General features: G+C 39.2%; 1 protein-coding gene across 3 annotated transcripts in view; it reads left to right on the top strand.

The window, feature by feature from the left end:
* The window catches only part of LOC122554210 (dihydropyrimidine dehydrogenase [NADP(+)]-like), a 735,384-nt gene that overhangs the window by 177,776 nt on the left and 537,654 nt on the right, over positions 1 to 19,954 (top strand). The gene's annotated exons all lie outside the window — the stretch shown is intronic.

Genomic DNA, 19,954 nt, shown 5'->3' with positions numbered 1-19,954 from the left:
CTAATGTTCATCCAGAGTGATGTTACACGACTTTTGTATGTTCATGCTGTTTACCCAAACGCACTACAGCAGGTCGCTTGTACCAACAATTTCTTTTTATTGGTGATGTGACTCATTACTTTTATATTATAAAGCCTAGTATAAATGGCCCATAAGATTAATAGTGTGGGTAGGCTTAGTATCGGCTTTTACAAATTACATTTAATACCATTTCGTACAACTCAATCTGTAAAGTGTTATACAATCGTGTAAGTACATATGTTAACATGTACATCTATGTGAAAATTAAGATTTTTTTCACCCTTTTTATGATTTATTTTAATTGTGTAATGTTTAATCACCCTCATCCTTTCTTCGTGAAGATAGTAAATCTTTGCCTGATGCTTTTAGCATTACTGGGGGGGAACCAGTGAAATCTAAGTTCAGCCTGAGAGCAAAACAGACAACTGACATCGCGTCTTCCATTCCATCCTGTCATCAATGTTCAAGAAAATCTGGAAGGGCATATAACTGGTTGCAATTTGTTGGGAATCATTTTGAGGTATCAATGGATTTGTATTTCACCGCCAATGTCTTTCTTCACTCTTTCTAAATTGCATAAATAAACAAGAGCTTTGTTTTCAGAACAAAACAGAAAAAAATTGTTAGCACCTTGCAAACTAGGTAATTGTTGAGAGGAATCTATAACCTTTGATATGATGCTAAACATTGGTATTCTAGAGCTCAGTCAGGATTTTTATTTTTATTTTTATTTCCATGATTTTTTTGTACATTTGATCATAATTTAAAAATTACCCATAAATTTGCAGGGAAGAGGCAGCAGGGAAGAGATTTTTTTAACCAAGGAATTTTAAAAAAACCTTCCAGCCCTAATCAAACTAATTTACAAAGTAGATCTTTTATTCTTTATTAATTTGCTGTATTATTCCCCATACAATGTTTAATTTAGCCAAGCATAGGATACATATCAGATATCAAGGATTACAGAGTAATTTAAGTTTCTGCATAAGACCATAAGACACATGAGCAGAAATAGGTGGTATGGCCCTTTGCATTGTTCTACCATTCAGTGAGATTATGGTTGATATGATAATCCTCAACTCCACTCTTTTACCTTTTCCACCTGTCTTTTGATTCTGCTGCTGATTAGAAGTTTGTCTTGAATATACTTTACACCCAACCTCGACAACCTTCTGTGGTAAAGAATTATACAGATTCACTATCCTCTGAGCAATGAAATTTCTCTTCATCTCTGTTCTAATTATGTGACCCTTTACTCTGACATTATGGCCTCTGCTCCTAGACTCTCTAACAAGGGGAAGCAACCTCTCAGTATCTGTCCTGTCAAGCTCCCTAAGAATTTTGTATGTTCAAAAAGGTCACTTCTCATTCTTCTAAACTCCAACGAGTACAGGCCCAACCTACTCAATCTCTTCATAAAGAAACCCCACTCTCCCAAGCCCAGCCTTCTCTGAATTGCCTCAATATCAACATCTTTCCAGATTTGGAGATGCCGGTGTTGGACCGAGGTGTACAAAGTTAAAAATCACACAACACCAGGTTATAGTCCAACAGGTTTAATTGGAAGCTAGTACTTCAAATTAAACCTGTTGGACTGTAACCTGGTGTTGTGTGATTTTTAACATCTTTCCTTAGATAAGTGGACCAAAATTATTCACAGTATTCCATCTGCAGTCTAACTAGTGTCTTGCATAGTTTTAGCAAGACTTCCTTATTTTCATATTCCATCCTCTCTGAAATAAAGGTGAATATTCCAATTCCATTTTTGTGATTTTTTTTGTGATTCATGGATGAGACCTCTGTTGTAGCTTTTTCGAGTCTTGTTCCATTTAAATAATATTCAGCTATTCTATTCTTCTTTCCAAACTGAATAACTTCACATTTTACCATTTTATGTTCCATCCATTGCCAGTTTTTGTCCATTCTTTCAATCTGCCTATATCCCTCCACATCCTCACCATTGCTTTCTGACCACTTTTTGTCACCTGCAAATTTGGCAACAGTACATTCGGCTCCTTCTTCCAACTCAATCATACATTGTAATCTATTTCAGCTAGCACCAATTCCTGTGATGTTCCACTAATTATAGGTTGTCATGTTGAAAATGTTTTCACTAACCTCTGCCTTCTATTAGCTAGACAGTCCTCTATCTATGTATACTACTGCCAACACCATAGGCTCTTACCTTATTAAGTAGCCTATTATGCGATGCCTGTTGGAAATCTAAGATATATTACATCTACTGATTCCCTTTTATCAATCCTGCTTGTTACGTCCACAAAGAATTCTCATAAATATGGATGGCATAATGTCCCTTTTATGAAGCCATGCTGAGTCCGTTTAATTATTTATTTCCAAATGATCTACTATTATATCCTTTATAAATCGGTTTTAACAGACAGCAAGCTAACTGGTATATTTATCTGATTTTTGACTGTTTCCCTGTTAAGTAAGGATGTTACATAAGTAATTTTTCAATCCTCTGGGATTTTTCCCAAATTTTAGGATTCTTGGAAGATTATTATCAGTGAATCCACTATTTCTGTGGCTACTTCCTTCCTAAGATGTAACCCCATTAGTTTCCTTTTCATTTGAACAAGGAACGAAAGTGGGTGCCTGAACACTTGGAGCATGCACAGCCATTCAAATCATGGCCAATCACATTTTAACCTCAACTTTACGTTCCTCCATATTCCTGATAATCTTTCATCTCCGTGGTGATCAAGAACCTATCTACCTGTGCCTTAAAAATAGTTAAACATTTTGCATCCATTGTCTTTTGAGGATGGGAATTCCAAAGACTCTTAGTCCACAGACGAATATGAATTAGTCCATATTCTGTCGTAAACAGGTAACTCCTCATTTTTAATGTGTCCCCTAGTTTTAGATTCTCCCACAAGAGGAGAAAGTGAGGACTGCAGATGCTGGAGATCAGAGCTGAAAATGTGTTGCTGGAAAAGCGCAGCAGGTCAGGCAGCATCCAAGGAACAGGAGAATCGACGTTTCGGGCATAAGCCCTTCTTCAGGAATCATTTGTTTTCCAGGGAATATTTTACTCTGAGATCATTTATTAAACCTGCCTCATTAGACATTACTGAATCAAAATTGTCTGCAAGATTTTTTTTATTTCTGGATGATTCTCAATTAAAATCAAATTTGCAAAATGCGGATTTCAGAAAGGCAATCGACACCATCAGCCAATCATTGTATAGTTATATCCAATATCAACCCTTTTGGATTCCTTCAAATTGATTAAATGTCCTGACAGAATGATACTTTCATCAGTGAGACTCCCAACGTGACACTGCAACTATTGCCTACAGCCTTAAAATAGTTCAGTGCAAATTACAGAGTAATAGGGCAGTGCTTTTACTGCACTTAATGTACTTTTTTCAATCTTGACTGGTAGCACTTATTTCCCTATTTCTCAACATGACTGAAATCATATTTTATCGGTATTTGTTCCAGTAATGTGTGTACCTATTCATGGGAAATGTAGTGCTTGGTTCAAAAATGATACCTCCAAACCAGCTCATTAAGGGTTAATTGTTAAGGGTTCATTGGACATGGCAATAAACAATTGAAGGAAAATATATGAAAAGTTGGCTTTGTGTAAAAGCAGCCTTTTGTGGTTGGGCTGTAACAGTAATGACCTTGACTTGACTTGGGAGCAGGCTAATTTGCGGCAACACTTGGATTTGTTTGTGACCACCAAGCACAGAGGAGTACTTGGGAAAGTGCCCAGCAAAGGCAATGCAGCACATGATATCAGATTCAGAACAGTATTAATTAGGGGAGAGCAATTTCCCCATTGAACTGTGTTTGTGAGACTGCGGCCATTCATATGCACCATTGGACTGGTGTTCATGAGACCAGTGCTCTGAAACCTGAGAGAGAGCTCCAAATGCCAGCCATCCAAGACAAGGCAGTGAGACTCATTCATGTGTGTAGATACAAAGTAGTTTAAGCAAATAAATTCACTTATTTATTTGAATATGTATTAAGTAGATTGAGTTAATAAATTAGATATGTATTGAAGTCAGAGAGGCATAGAGATGTACAGCACAGAGGAGCAGGAGAGTCAATGTTTTGGGCATAAGCCCTTCATCAATCACATTCCTGATGAAGGGCTTATGCCCGAAACATCGACTCTCCTGCTTCACGGATGCTGTCTGACCTGCTGTGTTTTTCCAGCACCACACTCCTTGATCTCTTGGTGACTTCAGTTTTGCTTTTACTCTTAGGACCTTGAAATACCCAGCTCATTTTATCCCAACTTGTATGACATAATAATTTTAATACACTGTAATTGGATTATAACATGCATGTACATGAGTATAAAGAATCAAATTTTAATGGCTATAAAAGCAATCTGCTGCACCTGCTGGAACTTTGAAAGAAAAGCAGAATGTGGTGGAGAATCTCAATAGGTCTGACAGCCAGTATGGAGACTGTTAACATTCTTAGTCCAATATTACACTTCTTCAGAGCTCTTCTGAAGTTCTGCCAGACCTGCTGAATTTCTCCAGCACTTTCTGTTTTCATTTCAAATATTAATGTCGTGTGAATCAATATTGTTCTATTCTTAAATGTGGGCGCCAGGTACTTTTTCAGGTCTAGTACTGATAGTCTAACTTGTCAATGGGCTTGAGCATATCTTCTGGATTTGAGTGCCTTACCTTACAAGTGGACTTTTACAATGTTCCACTTGTTAGGAGATGTGACAGGGTGAATGGTCTCTGATTGATTGTGAACTAATTCTGATGATCCCTCATTTTGAGTCAATCCAACAACATTACTTGAAAATTATACTTCAGCAGATAGTAGGGTTGGATTTCTGGCAAGTATGGTCTGTGTTACCGATATGAAAAAGGAGAGCAAGCATTGCACACTTGGGCTGAGAGCCAGATTTTTGGCCAACCTCCTAGGTCAATATGCTCACATGTGAACTTGTGTGGGAGTTTCATTAAATGCTCTGATTTCTGTATGAATTTACCTATAGATTTCTATCTAGATTCTATATAAATTTACCTGATAGTCATTTTTTTCATTATCTCCATACTTGGCTTCAAAAATCAGGATAGAACATTCGTTCCATCAGGGAGCATTTTGCATTACTATACTTTCCAGTTCTACAATTTAAATCATTAAAGAGACATTCATTGGAAGTAGAGAAAAGAAAAATATTGATGTGTTATATTTCCTAACACGATAAGAGCTAATAGGACTTTAAATTATTCTCTTGAGTAACTCAGACCATGCCAGGAACCTAAATACTTTCAAACTGTTGTTGGGACTTCCTGAATGTTGAATAACTTAACTATTTTGGAAATTAACAGGATGGCAATTGTGAACAAATTGCCGTATTTAAGTCTCTATATTTTTTCCTACAGCTTTTTAGACAACGGAATTAAATTTGTAATGTTAATATTGATAAAAGACTTTGGTTGCTGTTGACTATTAACCATTAATGTATTGTAACTGTTTTTAGAAGACAAGTTATCAAACCCAAACTAGGCCAAAAGTGTATTTATTTGGTGTTGCAGTGATGCTAGTCCTATTCCCATTTTGTAACTACAAGCAGTGTCAGCCATTTAGAAGTACTCTTACTCCAAGTCACGAGCTTGTGGATTCACTTAAAAGTAACCTAGAAACTGCACTTCAGTGTGGTGCTCAGCAAATGTTCCACAGACAGAGGTGACAGTGAGAAAGGCTTCAAGCTGAAGCCCCATCTGTTCTCTCAGGTAGGTGTGAAAGTTCCTAAAGCACTGTTTGAAGAAATAGGAGCAGTATTCTACATAGTACCTCAGGTCTATTCTACTATTTAAGCATGTTCATGGTTAAAATTATGCCTCAAGTCCACTTTCTCAGTTTTTTTTCTTTTCCTTTTCTACTCTTTTCTAGACAAATTATCCATCTATTTAAGTGAGGAAATGTGAGGTTTGGCACTTTGCCAGGAAAAATAGTTTGACTGAATTTTATATAAATGGAGAAAGGTTGCAGAGATTTGAGTATTGTCGTGCCTGAAATACCCTAAAAAGGTAACACACTGGTTCAGCAATGTGGAAGGCAAATGGGATCACAAGCTTACCTTTATATAGGACAGCAGCACGCCATAAGCCCATTGTGCTTGCACCAGTTCTGTTACCTAGTGCCAATTTCCTGACTTTCCCCCATATCTCTGCATATCATTTCTATCCAAACAATCATTCAATGCCCTTTTGAATGCCTCAGTTGAATGTGCCTCCACCACATTTTTAGGCAGCTCATACCATATCCTAACTACTCCCTGTGTGAAAATGTTTTGGTTCTTTAATTGGCCTTCATTTCAAACAGAATGGAGTAAAACAAAATAGGGAATTATTGCTAAAGTTTTACAAGGTACTAGTTATATCGTGCCCAAAGTATTATGAACAGTTTTGGTTCGCTTGTCTAATGAAAATATACTGGCATTGGAGACAGTTCACAGATGGCAAACTTGGTCAATCCTGGGTATAGAGAGACTGAATTACGAAGAGAGCTTGGACAGATTGAGCCTGTACTGAATGGAATTTAGAAGAATGACAGGAGATCCTTAGCAAAGCATATAGATTCTTAGGGGTTTTGATAAGGTAGATTCTTAAAGGTTGTTTCCCCTGAGGAGACAATTTTGAATTTTAATTCAAAATTGGCTTGAAAGTAGGAGAGAGAGGGTGGTGGTAGAGGATGGTTGTTCAGACTGGAAGCCTATGACCATCGGTGTACCACAAGGATTGGTGCTGGGTCCACTGTTTTTTGCATTTGTATAAATGATTTGGATATCACCCGAGGAGGAATGGTTAGTAAGTTTGCAGATGAAACTGAAATAGGTGGTGTACTGGACAGTGAAGAAGATTATCGCAAGGTACAACAGGATCTTGATCAGTTGGGCCAATGGCCTGAGGAGTAGCAGATGGAGTTTAATTTAGATAAAGGAGAAGTGTTACATTTTGGTAAGACCAACCAGAGGAGGACTTATTCACCTAATGGTAGAGACATGGAGAGTATTTCTGCATATAGAGATGTTGGATGCAAGTGCATAGTTCCTTGAAAGTGGAGTCACAGGTAGGTGGGGTTGTGAAGAAGTCATTTGGCACACTTGCTTTCATTGGTCAGAATATTGACTATAGGAGTTGAGATGTCACGTTGCGGCTGTTCAAGGTCTTTTTCCGAGGGTGGAGGAGTCCAAAACGAGAGGGCTTTGGTTTAAAGATGAGAGGGGTAAGATTTAGAAAGGACATGAGGGATAACTTTTTCCATGCAGAGTGTGGTGCGTGTATGGAATGAGCAGCCAGAGGCAGTGGTGAAGACTGGTACAATTACAACATTTAAAAGACATCTGGATGGTGTATGAATTGGAAGGTCTTAAAGGGATGTGAGCTAAATGCTAAATGGAGCTAGGTCAGATTCAGATATCTGGCGCACACTGAAGGGTCAGATGGAAGAGTCTGTTTCTATGCTGTATAGCTATGACTTTATAAGAGTAAAGGACCAAAGGGCATGATTTCAGGGATAAGAGCTGTCCAGTTAAGATAGAGATGAAGAGGAATTTCTTCTCTCAGAATGCAGTGACTTTGTGTAACTATTTACAACAGAGGGCTGTAGAGGCTGGATGTTACTATGTATATTGAAAGCTGAGACAGACAAAATTTTAACGGAATTGAGGGGCATGCTGAAAGAGAAACAGAGTCATTAACTACCACTAAAAACATGCTAATCTCAATTTCCTGCACTTGTCCCATATCCTTGAATGTTAAGATATTTCATGTGGTCAACCAAATATATTTTAAAGGTTGTAAGATTTCCAGTCTCCATTATTTTTCCAGGTAGGACATTCCAGATTCCTATCAGCTTCTGAATGAGAAAAGTTTCTCTTGAATCTCCTCTGCATGTCCATCCCCTTCCCCTAAAACTATGCCCCTCGTGATAGCTGCTCAACCAAGGGGAACAGCTGCTCGCTATTCACCCTGTCCATATTCCTCATAATCTTATACATGTCAATCATGTCCCCCCTCAGTTTTCTTTTCTGTCAAGGAAACAATCCAAACCTATTTTGTCTCTCCTTATAACTCAATTTGTCCATCCCAGGCAACATCCTTTGTCCCCTCTCCAGTCTTATCATATCCTTCATGTAGTAAGGTGACCAGAATCACACACAGTACTCCAACCATGGTCTAACCAACACTCTGTGTAACTCCAACATTACCTCCTTGGTCTTATACTCTATTCCATGACTGATGAAAGCAAGTGTCCCATATGCCTTCTTAACTACCCTATTCATGTGCTCTGTCCTCTACAGCGATCTGTGAATTATTACCCCTAAATCTTTCTGTTCCCCCTAAGCTACCAATCATTAAATATTCCCTTATCTTGTTTCTTCTTCCAAAGTGCACTACTTCTCACTTATCAGGGTTAAATGCCATCTGCTACAGCTCTACCCATCTGACAAACCCACTTATATCTTGCTGTAACCTATAAGCATCTTCTTCAATATTTCCCAATCTACCAATCTTGGTGACACCTACTTAACATTCCCCCACATTTCATCTATATTGGTTACACTGTATATGTATAAAATGAACAATAAGGGGAGGTAATGGCCTACATATAACTCCAGACCCACAGCAATGTGGTTGATTCTTAACTACCCTCTGGGCAGTTGGGGATGGGCAATAGACGCTGCCTCAATAGTGTGTTGCTGGAAAAGGACAGCAGGTCAGGCAGCATCCAAGGAGCAGGAAAATCAACGTTTCGGGCAAAAGCCCTTCATCAGTAAAACCTTTCCTGATGAAGGGTTTTGCCCAAAATGTTTAATTTCCTGCTCCTCAGATGCTGCCTGACCTGCTGTGCTTTTTCAACACCACATTCTCGACTCTAATCTCCAGTATCTGCAGTCCTCACCTACGCCTAATAATTGCTGCCTAGCCAGTGACACCCTTATCCCATGAATGAATAAAAAAAGACAAGGTCCCAGTAGTGATCCCTGTGGTATGCAGCTGAACACTGACCTCCAGTCAGTTGAATATGCTCCTATCTCTCCTCTTTGTATACTATTACTAAGCCAGTTTCTGATCTATCTTGCCAAGTTTCCCTCAATTCCATGCACTTTAACCTTCTCAATCAGTCTCCCAGGTGGGACCTTCTCAAAAGTTTTTCTAAAATCCATATAAACTGCATCGACTGAACTTCCCTCATTCACATATGTGATCACCTTTTTGAAAAATTCTAACAAATTTGCTTGGCTTGACCTACTCTAACAAAGCCATTGCTGACTATTCCTAATTAACCCATGCCTTTCCAAGTGGATGTTAATTCTCTTCTTCTGAATTTTCTTGAATAGTTCCCTTACCACTAACGTGAGCCTCGCCTGCTCTGTAATTTCCTGAATTGAAGGTTATCAAATCAACTAAGTTCTCATTGACTGGTGGAATGACCTATGCCTGCTCCTATTCTAACTAAAATCTGAAAGAATTGCAGATTCTGTAAATCAGAAACAAAACCAGAAACCACTGGAAAAAAAACTCTGCAGGTCTGGCAGCATCTATGGTGAGAAATCAGAGTTAGTGTTTCAGCTTGAGGGACCTTTCCTCAGAACTGTGCTGCCAGACTTGCTGAGCGTTTCCAGCAATTTCTGTTATTGTCTCTGGTCCTATTCTTATGGTCTGATGGTCTTTCACCTTAAGTATACTTAATGGCAGAGTATCAACAGCCCTCAATATAGACAGTCCCAAAGGGTTATAACTTTTAGCGTTTCCCATATTTGAATCCTAAATGATAACTCCCTTATTCTGCAATTGTGCACCATGATCTAGGTTCCCCAGTCAGTGGAAGCATCCTTCCACCTTGTATCTTAGTAATTCTCTTCAGGATGTTGTATGTTTTAATCAGATGAACTATCATTATTTTAAACTCCAGAGAGTAATAACAGAATTTGCTCATCCTCTCATTTTAGGAAAACTCTCCCACAAATGAAACTAAAGAATCTTCACTATCCAGTCCTCCAATCCAATTATAGTCTTACTTAGTAATGAAGACCGAATCCACATGCATAATATTTCTGGCCTAGTCTCACAAAAGCCTTAAACAGTTGTCAAAATATTTATTTGTAATTGTACTCCAGTGCTTTTGCAATGAAGTCCAACATACCATTTGTCTTTCTGACTGCTTGCAGTAGCCTGCATGCTTTCTATATTCTTGCATGGCTACACCGAAGAACTTTTGAACATCAATGTTTTAGAAGCTGCAAACCTAGAAGAATATATCCTGCTTTTTTTGTTTTTTATCACCAATGTGAATAAACCCACAGTTCTCTCAGACTCCTGACCAATATTTATCCTTCATTAAGACAGATTAATCTTTCATTATTTCTGTTCTTGTGAAGTCTTGCTGTGTACTGTACTTCCTGTATATCCATAGTAAGTACAGGTCAAAAATAATTCTTTGGCTTGAGATTTTGTTAAGGCAAGTACTTCCTTTTAACTTACTGTTTTTAAAGATTTTTTTTCACCTGAACCTCCACCGATCTGCTCTGAAGGTCTGCGATGTTGAACTTTTAACTTTATTTCTTTATTTTCCTACCTTTATTCTCTATGTCTGGTTTATTTCTATGTTGTAAGATGGCCCAGGAGAGCAGTGACATTATACAACATTTTTCACTATATTTGTAATAAATACATATGACAATAAATCAATCAATTGATCAAAGTAAGGCAAAACCTACACCTTTGCATAATTTTCTTTCCTGTGCTAGCAGAATAAGGCAGAGAATACCGAAGGTCTATGCCCGCATTTTTCCTCATAATCCTCCACAGACTACAGTTCTAAGTGATTTCTTTTTAGCAAGGTATTTGGGGAGGCAAGAGAAGTGTGGATAAGGAAGAGAAACGTCCTATGATGAAGCCAAATAACAACTGTACAGAATAATCTACCAAAGACAATGTATACAATTAATGATGTTGCAAAATAATATTTAGTAAATATGTGAAAATAGTTTCTATCTGTAATCTTGCTACAAATTGGATGAGAGATATCAAAGATGCAGCTGCGGAATTGGAAAAACGAGTCTTTCCTTTTCATTGGAATTCTTATCGGTATTAAAAGATTGTTTAAATCTTCCATTTCAACTTTCATTTCTTTCTTGCTGTTTTGCCTTATGTCTTTGCACTATAGGAATTGAATAAAGTTTTTGAAAGGCATTTTCCTCTATGTAAAAGCTACAGAGTTGAAAGGACATTCTATTTCTGACATGTAAACAATGGGAACAACATTTTCTTTTCAAAACTGAAATTAGGCACTGACCTTGTGTTAAAAAAAATTAAAAGTGAATCCTCAGAATATGAAGGCATAGTATAGAACGGTGCTAGGTTCATTGTCCCTGTACCCACTCTTTACCAGCTCCCATAGCTCAGCTCTTTACCTAATGCCATCCATATTTTCCTTTTCAATGTATCCAATTCCCTTTTAAAATTTAGCAATTAATTTATTTCTGTCACTCATTCAGCAGTGCATTCAAGAAAGCACCAACTCCTCGCAATAAAGTGTGGCTTTCTGTCCTGTCTGGTTCCTTTACAAATTATCTGAAAAGACTGATTACCACCAACCTTTCCATCATCTCGAAATTATTGGTGCTGAAGTACGAATCCCTAACTCTGAGCTAAAACTACTTAGACTTGTGTAAATTTTCTTCAAGATTCTAGATTAGAGTGGTGCTGGAAAAGCACAGCAGTTCAGGCAGCACCCGAGAAGCAGGAAAATCAACGTTTCAGGTAAAAGCCCTTCATCAGGAATAGCGGGCACTCTTCTTCAACTCACATTCAAAACGTTTTCAACCGTGAGCACATTATCTTGTGCTGAATTAAGTTAATCGGAAAATAAGGAGGGAAATTAAGCAAATTTCCATAAAAGAATAGAAAATTATGCAAGTATTCAAAAGGTTAGGTAGCATTTGTGGAGAGATTAACAGAGTTACCAGTCTTAATTTTACTATGAGTGTCAGGACTGAACCCAGGTCTCTGGCGCTGTGAGGCAGCAGTATGAAAGTATTCAAAAAGTTAGGTAGCATTTGTGGAGAGATTAACAGAGTTACCAGTCTTAATTTTACTATGAGTGTCAGGACTCTGATAATAAGTCAAAAAGCAATCCCCGAGCCCACTCTTGCTGGTAACAGTACATTTTTGCAATTTTAATGTCACCATATTCCTAACTGTCTGTCTGTGGGCCCACCAACCAATTAATGACAGTAGACAAGATCCTTATGCTGCTGGCTCAGCTTCAAGAATCCAGCAGGTAACTAAAAAATAATTAAGAATTCACAGGGCTGAAGGACAAAGGAAAACCTCTCTAGGGAGATCCTTTTGAATCTCTGCTTCTTTAAACACTCTAGCTGCTGCATTGAGACAAGCTTTGTTAAGCTGCTGGCCTACCTGGGGCAGTGGATTGAGGGTTTGTCCTACCATTGGCAAAATTCCGGTGCCCTTGGAGAATGGTGCTCAATTATGCTAATTGACTGCCTGCCTGAGTAGAGTGAGCAGTCACTCCTCATTGGGCCTCACCACCAGGAAATTTTTCAATTAACAGAATAGTGCAGGGAGCCATCCTGACGAGGCTCCTCACTATTTTACTTGGGGCCTCAATTCAGTTTCCATTTCTGGAGACATGTAAAATTCAGGGTAGTGTTTGAAGCTGATGATCTTCTGTCATAACTGGGAAATGTTGGGGGGATATAGCAGGTTTTAAAGCAGGTACAGAAACAGATAAAGGGGCAGGGGAAAGGACAAAAAGGAAGGTTTGCGATGGGTAGAAGACATGGAGGTGGACTGGCAAAAGGAATAATAGTGCCAAGTGAAGGGGGATCAGAATGGGACAAGTAAAGAAAGGAAAGTCGGATCTGGAGCAGGTGTAAGCGAGAGTAATGGAATTATTGATAACAGTTGCCATTTTGAGAAATTACAAAAATTTTGAACACAACAGAGAGACTGGAATGCTGTAAATTGACATTTTTTTTCGAAAATTGTCTTGTTGTCAGGGCTTAATTGAGAAGTGGACAAGGCCAGTGATAGAGAGGTGAGTGTAAAAGTGTGGCAGAAAATAAGACAGTTGGAAACTTGGTATCATTCTTGCATAATGAACAGAGGTGTTATAACCACTTGATGAAGGAGCGTCGCTCTGAAAGCTAGTGCTTCCAATTAAACCTGTTGGACTATAACCTGTTGTGTGATTTTTAACTTTGTACACCCCAGTCCAAAACCGGCATCTCCAAATCACGTTCTCTGTTTCTGTTTAGTTTCCTAAATGTAGCAGAGGTCTATTTGTGAGCAATGAAAGTGGTGTATTAAATTGCGAGAGGTTCTTGTAAATCAGTGCTTCACCAAGGTTTTGGGAGTCCTGGGTATTGGGAAGGGCAGAGCAAGATTTGCATTTGCTGTGCTTGGATGATAATGTGCCTTGGCAAGGTGTAGAGGTCAAGGGGAGAGGTGTTGGACATGGTGGAAGAGTGGACCAAATGATAAGGTGGGAATCGTGTTTTTGAAATGTGAGAGGAGTGGCAGATGTGTTTGACAGTGGCAGCATGGGGGAGGTGGAGAATAGTCTGTTGAGTGTGGATGCTGCAGTGGTGGCATAAGAGAAGGGGAGCCCTATTGTGGTTGTTGGAGGAAGGAGAAGTATGGAAATTTGAACTGATACAGTTGAGGACCCTATCAGCCAAGGTGTAGGGAAATTCTTGATGAAGGGAAATAAAGAACATAAGAACGTAAAAACTAGGAGCAGGAGTAGGCCATCTGGCCCTTCAAGCCTGCTCCGCCATTCATTAAGATCATGGCTGAGCTTTTTGTGGAGTCAGATCCACTCACCCGCCCTCTCACTGTATCCCTTTATTTCTTTATTGTTCAAAGAAATATCTATCTTAGTAGCATCAACTACTTCACTGAGCAGGGAATTGCATAGATTTACAATCCTCTGAGTGAAGACGTTCCTTCTCAATTCAGTCCTAAATCTGCTTCCCCTAATTTTGAGGCTGTGCCCTCTTGTCCTAATTTCACCCGCCAGTGGAAACATCCTCTTGCTTCTATCTTATCTATTCCCTTCATAACTCTATAAGTTTCTATAAAATCCCCCTCACTTTCTAAATTCCATTGAATGTAATCCCAGTCTACTCAGTCATTCCTCATAAGCCATCCCCCTCAACTCCAGAATCAACCTAGTGAGCCTCCTCTGCACCCCCTCCAATGCTAGTAGATCCTTTCTGAAGTAAGGAGACCAAAACTGCATGCAGTACTCCAGGTGTGGCCTCACCAGCACCCTATATAGTTGCATAACCTGCCTGCTTTTAAACTCAATCCCTTTAGCAATGAAGGACAAAATTCCATTTGCCTTCCTAATTACTTGTTATAACTGCAGACCAACTCTCTGTGATTCATACAGAAAGACACCGAAGTCCCTCTGCACAGCAACATGCTGCAACTTTTAACCATTCAAGTAATAGTCCTTTTTACTGTTACTCCTACCAAAATGGATGACTTCACATTTATTAACATTGTATTCCATCTGCTAGACCTTTGCCCACTCATTTAAAGTATCTATGTTCCTTTGGAAAGTTTCACAGTCCTCTGCACACTTTGCTCTGCCACTTATCTTAATGTTATCTGTAGACATTGACACACTGCACGTGGTCCCCAACTCCAAAGCATCTATATAAGAAGATATATCAGGAGTCATAAGAAATAAGGTGACTTTGTTAGAACACCATATGGTGAAACATTGGAACTAGAGTAGGCCATTCAGTCTGTTCCACTGATCCTTGTGGTGCTGCCTAGTCATAGCCTGTAATATGACAATGATCTATTTACTCCTATTCTGTTTCTATGTATTATCCAATCATTAATTCATGCCAGTATATTATGTCCTAATTTTGCTAGCCAACCTCTAGTGGGTGAACTTATCAAAAGCTTTCTGAACATACATCAACTCTCCTATATCAATTTTGCTAGTAACATCCTCAAAAAAACTCCAACAAGCTTTTCAAACATGATTTTCCGTTCACCAATCCGGGCTGACCATGCCCAATCAGATCATTTTTTTATCCAAGTGTCTATTTATCATATAATTTACGATAGATTGTAGAACGTTCTCTACTACTGGTTTGGGCTGATGGGTTGGTGGTATTTCTTTCTTTTTCTCTTACTCCTTTTTAAAATGATGGGATAGTATTTGTATACTTCCAATGTACAGGAATCAAATCAGCGGAGTGATGAACCGATCAAATATTACCTGAAACACAATTGCCTCTAAAATAAAATAAAATGTAGGGTGTAGGTCATCTCCATAATATGTTTTGGAAGAGGCTGGTCTGGTCTCTAACAGTACATTCACTGGATGATACCTTAATAGTACAAATACAATTCTTGTGAATCCCTACTTCAGGCTGCAGTTCATCTGTTGAGGCCAAAAGCCCGTGAACTTCCTCCCAAAATCTCTCCACTTCACTCTCTGTTGTATGTTATACTCCCGTGAAGTGCCTTGGGATATTTTATGGGGTAAATGAATGATGCTACAAACATGCAAGTGTCTTGATTTTGATTGTGGAAGACTGAAATTGCAATAATTTTAACCATACCAGAGCTGGGTTTCAAATTGTTTCCCAAAGACTGTGAATAGATCTCAAGGTGTTGCATTTTGGTAGGTCAAATCAGGGCAGGATTTGTATCAGCGGTAAGTCCCTGGGGAGTGTTATCGAACAAAGAGATCCAGGGTAACGGGTTCACAGCTCTTTGAAAGTGGAGGCACAGGTAGACAGAGTGGTGAAAAAGGCTTTTGGCATGCTTGCTTTCATCAGTCAGACCATTGAATATAAGAGTTGGGGTGAAAATAGCAAACACCGGAGATAGCGGGTCTGACAGCACTCATGGAGAGAGAGCAAGCTAATGTTTCAAGTTGAGATGACTCTTTATCAGACCTTCAGCTTCAGAGCTGTGCTGAAGAGTCATCTAGACTTGAAACGTTAGCTTGCTGTCTCTCCGTGGATGCTGTCTGACCTGCTGTTGTCGCCAGCATTTATTGTTTTCAGTACATATTCCAGCATCTACAGTAATTTGCTCTGACATAGAAGTTGTGATGTCTTGTTGCAGCTGGACAAGATGTTGACGAGGCTATGTTTAAAGCACTGTGTGCAGTTCTGGCCGCCCTACTATAGAAAGGATGTAATAAAACTAGAGACAATGCAGAAAGGGATTTACTAGGATGCTGCCTGAACTGGAAGGTTTGAGTTTTAAGGATAGGCTAGGACTCTTTCGCTGGAAGCAAGTGAGAACTGCAGCTACTGGAGATCAGAATTGAGAGTGTAGTGCTGGAAAAGCACAGCAGGTCAGGCAGCATCTGAGGAGCAGGAGAATTGACGTTTCGGGCATAAGCCCTTCATCAGGAATGAGGCTTGTGAGCCTAGGGGGTAGTGAGATAAATGGCTATCTGTCTACACCCCGGCTCACAAGCCTCATTCCTGATGAAGGGTTTATGCCCGAAATGTCAATTCTCCTACTCGTTCACTGGAGTGTAGGAGGCTTTGGTGAATTATAGAGGTCTATCAAATCATAAGAGGCATTAATAAGGTAGATAGCCATCAGCTTTTCCCCATGGTAGAGGGCACAGATGTGGTGGGGGTGGGTACAATTTTGACATGAAAGAAGCATTTGGACAGGTACATGGATGGGATAAGTAAGAAGGGATATGGACCAAACGCAGACAATTGGGACTAGCTTAATCGTGAAAACTGGGTGGCATGGACACATTGGGCCAAAGGGCCTGTTTCCATGCTGTAAACCTCTATGACTAAATATCTCTATATTAGAAAATCTCATGACACCAAACCAACCAACTTGATATTCATTTGAAGAATAGAGAAAACCTCAGCACGTTGGTAAGCATTCTTTGAACAAAATAGATTTATTATAGGTTAATTGAAAATCAGTTAGCATAAAAGGCATCTGGATGGGTATATGATTAGGAAGGGTTTGGAGGGATGTGGGCCAGGTGCTGGCAGGTGGGATGAGATTGGGTTGGGATATCTGGTCGGCATGGACGAGTTGGACCGAAGGGTCCGTTTCCATGCTGTACATCTCTATGACTCTATCTAAATGTGATTAGAACATAGTTTATTTATCTTATTCTTACAAAATATTTTTCAAGGAGGCACTTGTGCAGTTTTAGTGCAAATAACAAAGATTATGAACAAGCATACTTTATGTCATCAAATATGCTGTATTCTTTCAGCATATTGAGAGAAATGCATTGTGAACCTGTAAATTTGTTCTGCTAGAAAATCTTCACTGAAGTGCAGTTTCATTTGGTAACTGAAATTTTCTCCCGAATATGAATTCCTAGCATGCCTAGTCTCACTAGGAAGTTTACTTCTTAACCATTTGACCTGTTTAAGTCTCATCTGTTTGTACTGCTTTTGCCAAGCACAGATATTTTAAAATGGCACTTGGGGACATTAAAATTAAAATGAAATGTGTTCAGAAAATAAAAAAAAACAACAGCAACAACAAGTGAAACTAATGTTTTCTCTTAGGTTGCTTGAATGACAAATAATTAGTTGTAAGTCCATATACTGCCCTTATCTCTGTATGCAGAAAAAATGGTTATTTTCGAGTAATAGAAATGCATTCATTTGTCAGTGTGAGTGCAACATAACTAATTTCGAAGCCTTCCATGTTCTGACTGCAAATGTTATTTCTACCCATTTCACACTGATGCTCAGAAGTAGGCACAAAGTAGGTTTAGTTACTTGCTTGAAAACTGTGAAAATCACAAGCATTCATTATCTATTATTTAAAAACTTTTGGTTGCCAAATCTAATGGAGAGAAAGATTGCCCCCAGCCATCTGATTCAATAATGGATCATAAGACCCTAAGGTATTGGAGCAGAATTAAGCCATTCAGGCTATTGAGGCCACTTCACCATTCAATCATGGCTGTTATGTTTCTCAAACCCATTCTGCTGTCTTCTCACCATAGCCCTTAATCCACTTGCCGATCAAGAACCTATCTCTGTCTTAAATACACTCAATAACTTGGCTTCTGCAACAATGAGTTCCTCAGATTTGGGCAGCACAGTGGCTCCGTGTTTAGCACTGCTGCCTCACTGTGCCAGGGTCCTGGGTTCAAACCCAGCCTTGAGTGACTATGTGGAACTTGCATGTGTCTGTGTAGGTTTCTGCCAGGTTCTTCGGTTTCCTCCCAAAGGTGAGCAGGCTTGGTGGTTCAGCCATGGTAAATGGTTACGGAGACAGGGTGGGGGCATGTGTCTGGGTGAGAATGCTGTTCAGAGGGATGGTGCAGACTCGTTGGACTGAGTGGCCTCTTTCTGGACTGTATGGATTCTATGATTAACCAGCCTCTGGCTGAAGAAATGCCTCCTCATCTCAGTTCTAAAGGGCTGTCTCTTCACTCTAAGGCTGGCCTCTTGGTACTAGACTCTCTTACAAGTAGAACATCTTCTCCATGTCCACTCAATGCAGGCCTGTCAGTATTCTGAGATCCAATTGCATGTTTCAATGAGATCCCCTCTCACCCTTCTAAATACCATCAAGTACAGACCCAGGGTCTTCATATGGCAAGTACTTCATCACTGGGGTCATATTCGTAAATTTCCTCTCAATTCCGTCCCGATGCCATCACATCCTTCCTTGGATACGGGCACCAAAGCTGTCCACAAAATTCCAAATGTGGTCTGACCAAATGAATATTAACATTTGCGTAAAAGTACTTTTCTTTTATAGAATTTACATGGGAATTCACTAAGGATAACAGAGAGGTTTCAATTATTATTTTTAGAAAATGAGAATCGCCGAATGTTATGTCAGTATTCAAAGGTGAATCAGGTAACACACCACTTAACTCAACAGTTCTCTTTGGTCAATACTTGGTCATCAGTGAAGTAAAGGTCTCGATATCTTCAAAAAATTAATATCCCTTTATGCAGGTCTTCCTTTAGGAATACTCAACAATATGTCTGCTTTAGTTTGTTTTTGCATTTGTCCATGGTCAGTTGTAGCAGCAAAACTCATCAACATCAAACAAAATTCCTGTTCCCTTGTTGCAAGGTTTCTAATTCTTAAGTACTGTCCAAAGGTTCATGGTCAGTCTCAGTTGTGAATTGAAGACTTAGGAAGTACCAGAAGTTTTTTCATACACCCAGGTAGCAGCTAAATAACAGCATAGTTCCTTTCTGTTTCACTTGTAGCATGAAACGCATAACACGTTGATCTATATTTACCATCTCTCTAAATCTTGACATATATGGTTCCTGGTCCAATGAATCATGCATCTGCAGCAACGATCATAAGTATCTTTGGATCATAATGAGCCAGTAAGTCCAGTGATATTAACATTTTGTTGATCCTTTCAAAACTCATTTACTGGGCTTCCTCCCACAACCATACCTAGCCTTGTTACAGCAAGTTGGTCTAAAACTTCCAAGTTCATCTCCACTTGATTTACCATCCTTATAAAACACTGAAGATCTGTGATATTTCAAGTAGGTGGAAATTCTTTCATTAGTTTTGATTTGGAGGTGCTGGTGCTGGATTGGGGTGTACAAAGTTAAAAATCATACAACACCAGGTTATAGTCCAACAGGTTTATTTGGAAGCACTAGCTTTCGGAGTGTGGTTCCTTCATCAGGTGGTTGTCTATAATCACCTGATGAAAGAGCAGCACTCCAAAAGCTAATGCTTCCAAATAAACCTGTTGGACTATAAGTTGGTGTTGTGTGATTTTTAACTTTTTAATTAGTTTGGTTTTCTCAAGGTCTGCTCTGAGCCTGGCACATGGACAATGGGTCTTGAGAATATAATAGTTGTGAGAAAGTTATTGAGTGTGAGTCTTGCTTCTTGTTGATTTTGTAGCATTCTGGCATTGT

The sequence above is a fragment of the Chiloscyllium plagiosum genome, chromosome 11 (assembly GCF_004010195.1).
Source record: "Chiloscyllium plagiosum isolate BGI_BamShark_2017 chromosome 11, ASM401019v2, whole genome shotgun sequence".
Lineage (NCBI taxonomy): Eukaryota > Metazoa > Chordata > Chondrichthyes > Orectolobiformes > Hemiscylliidae > Chiloscyllium > Chiloscyllium plagiosum.
Note: the sequence above shows the minus strand (reverse complement) of the source record. Positions and strands in the feature narration are given on the sequence as shown.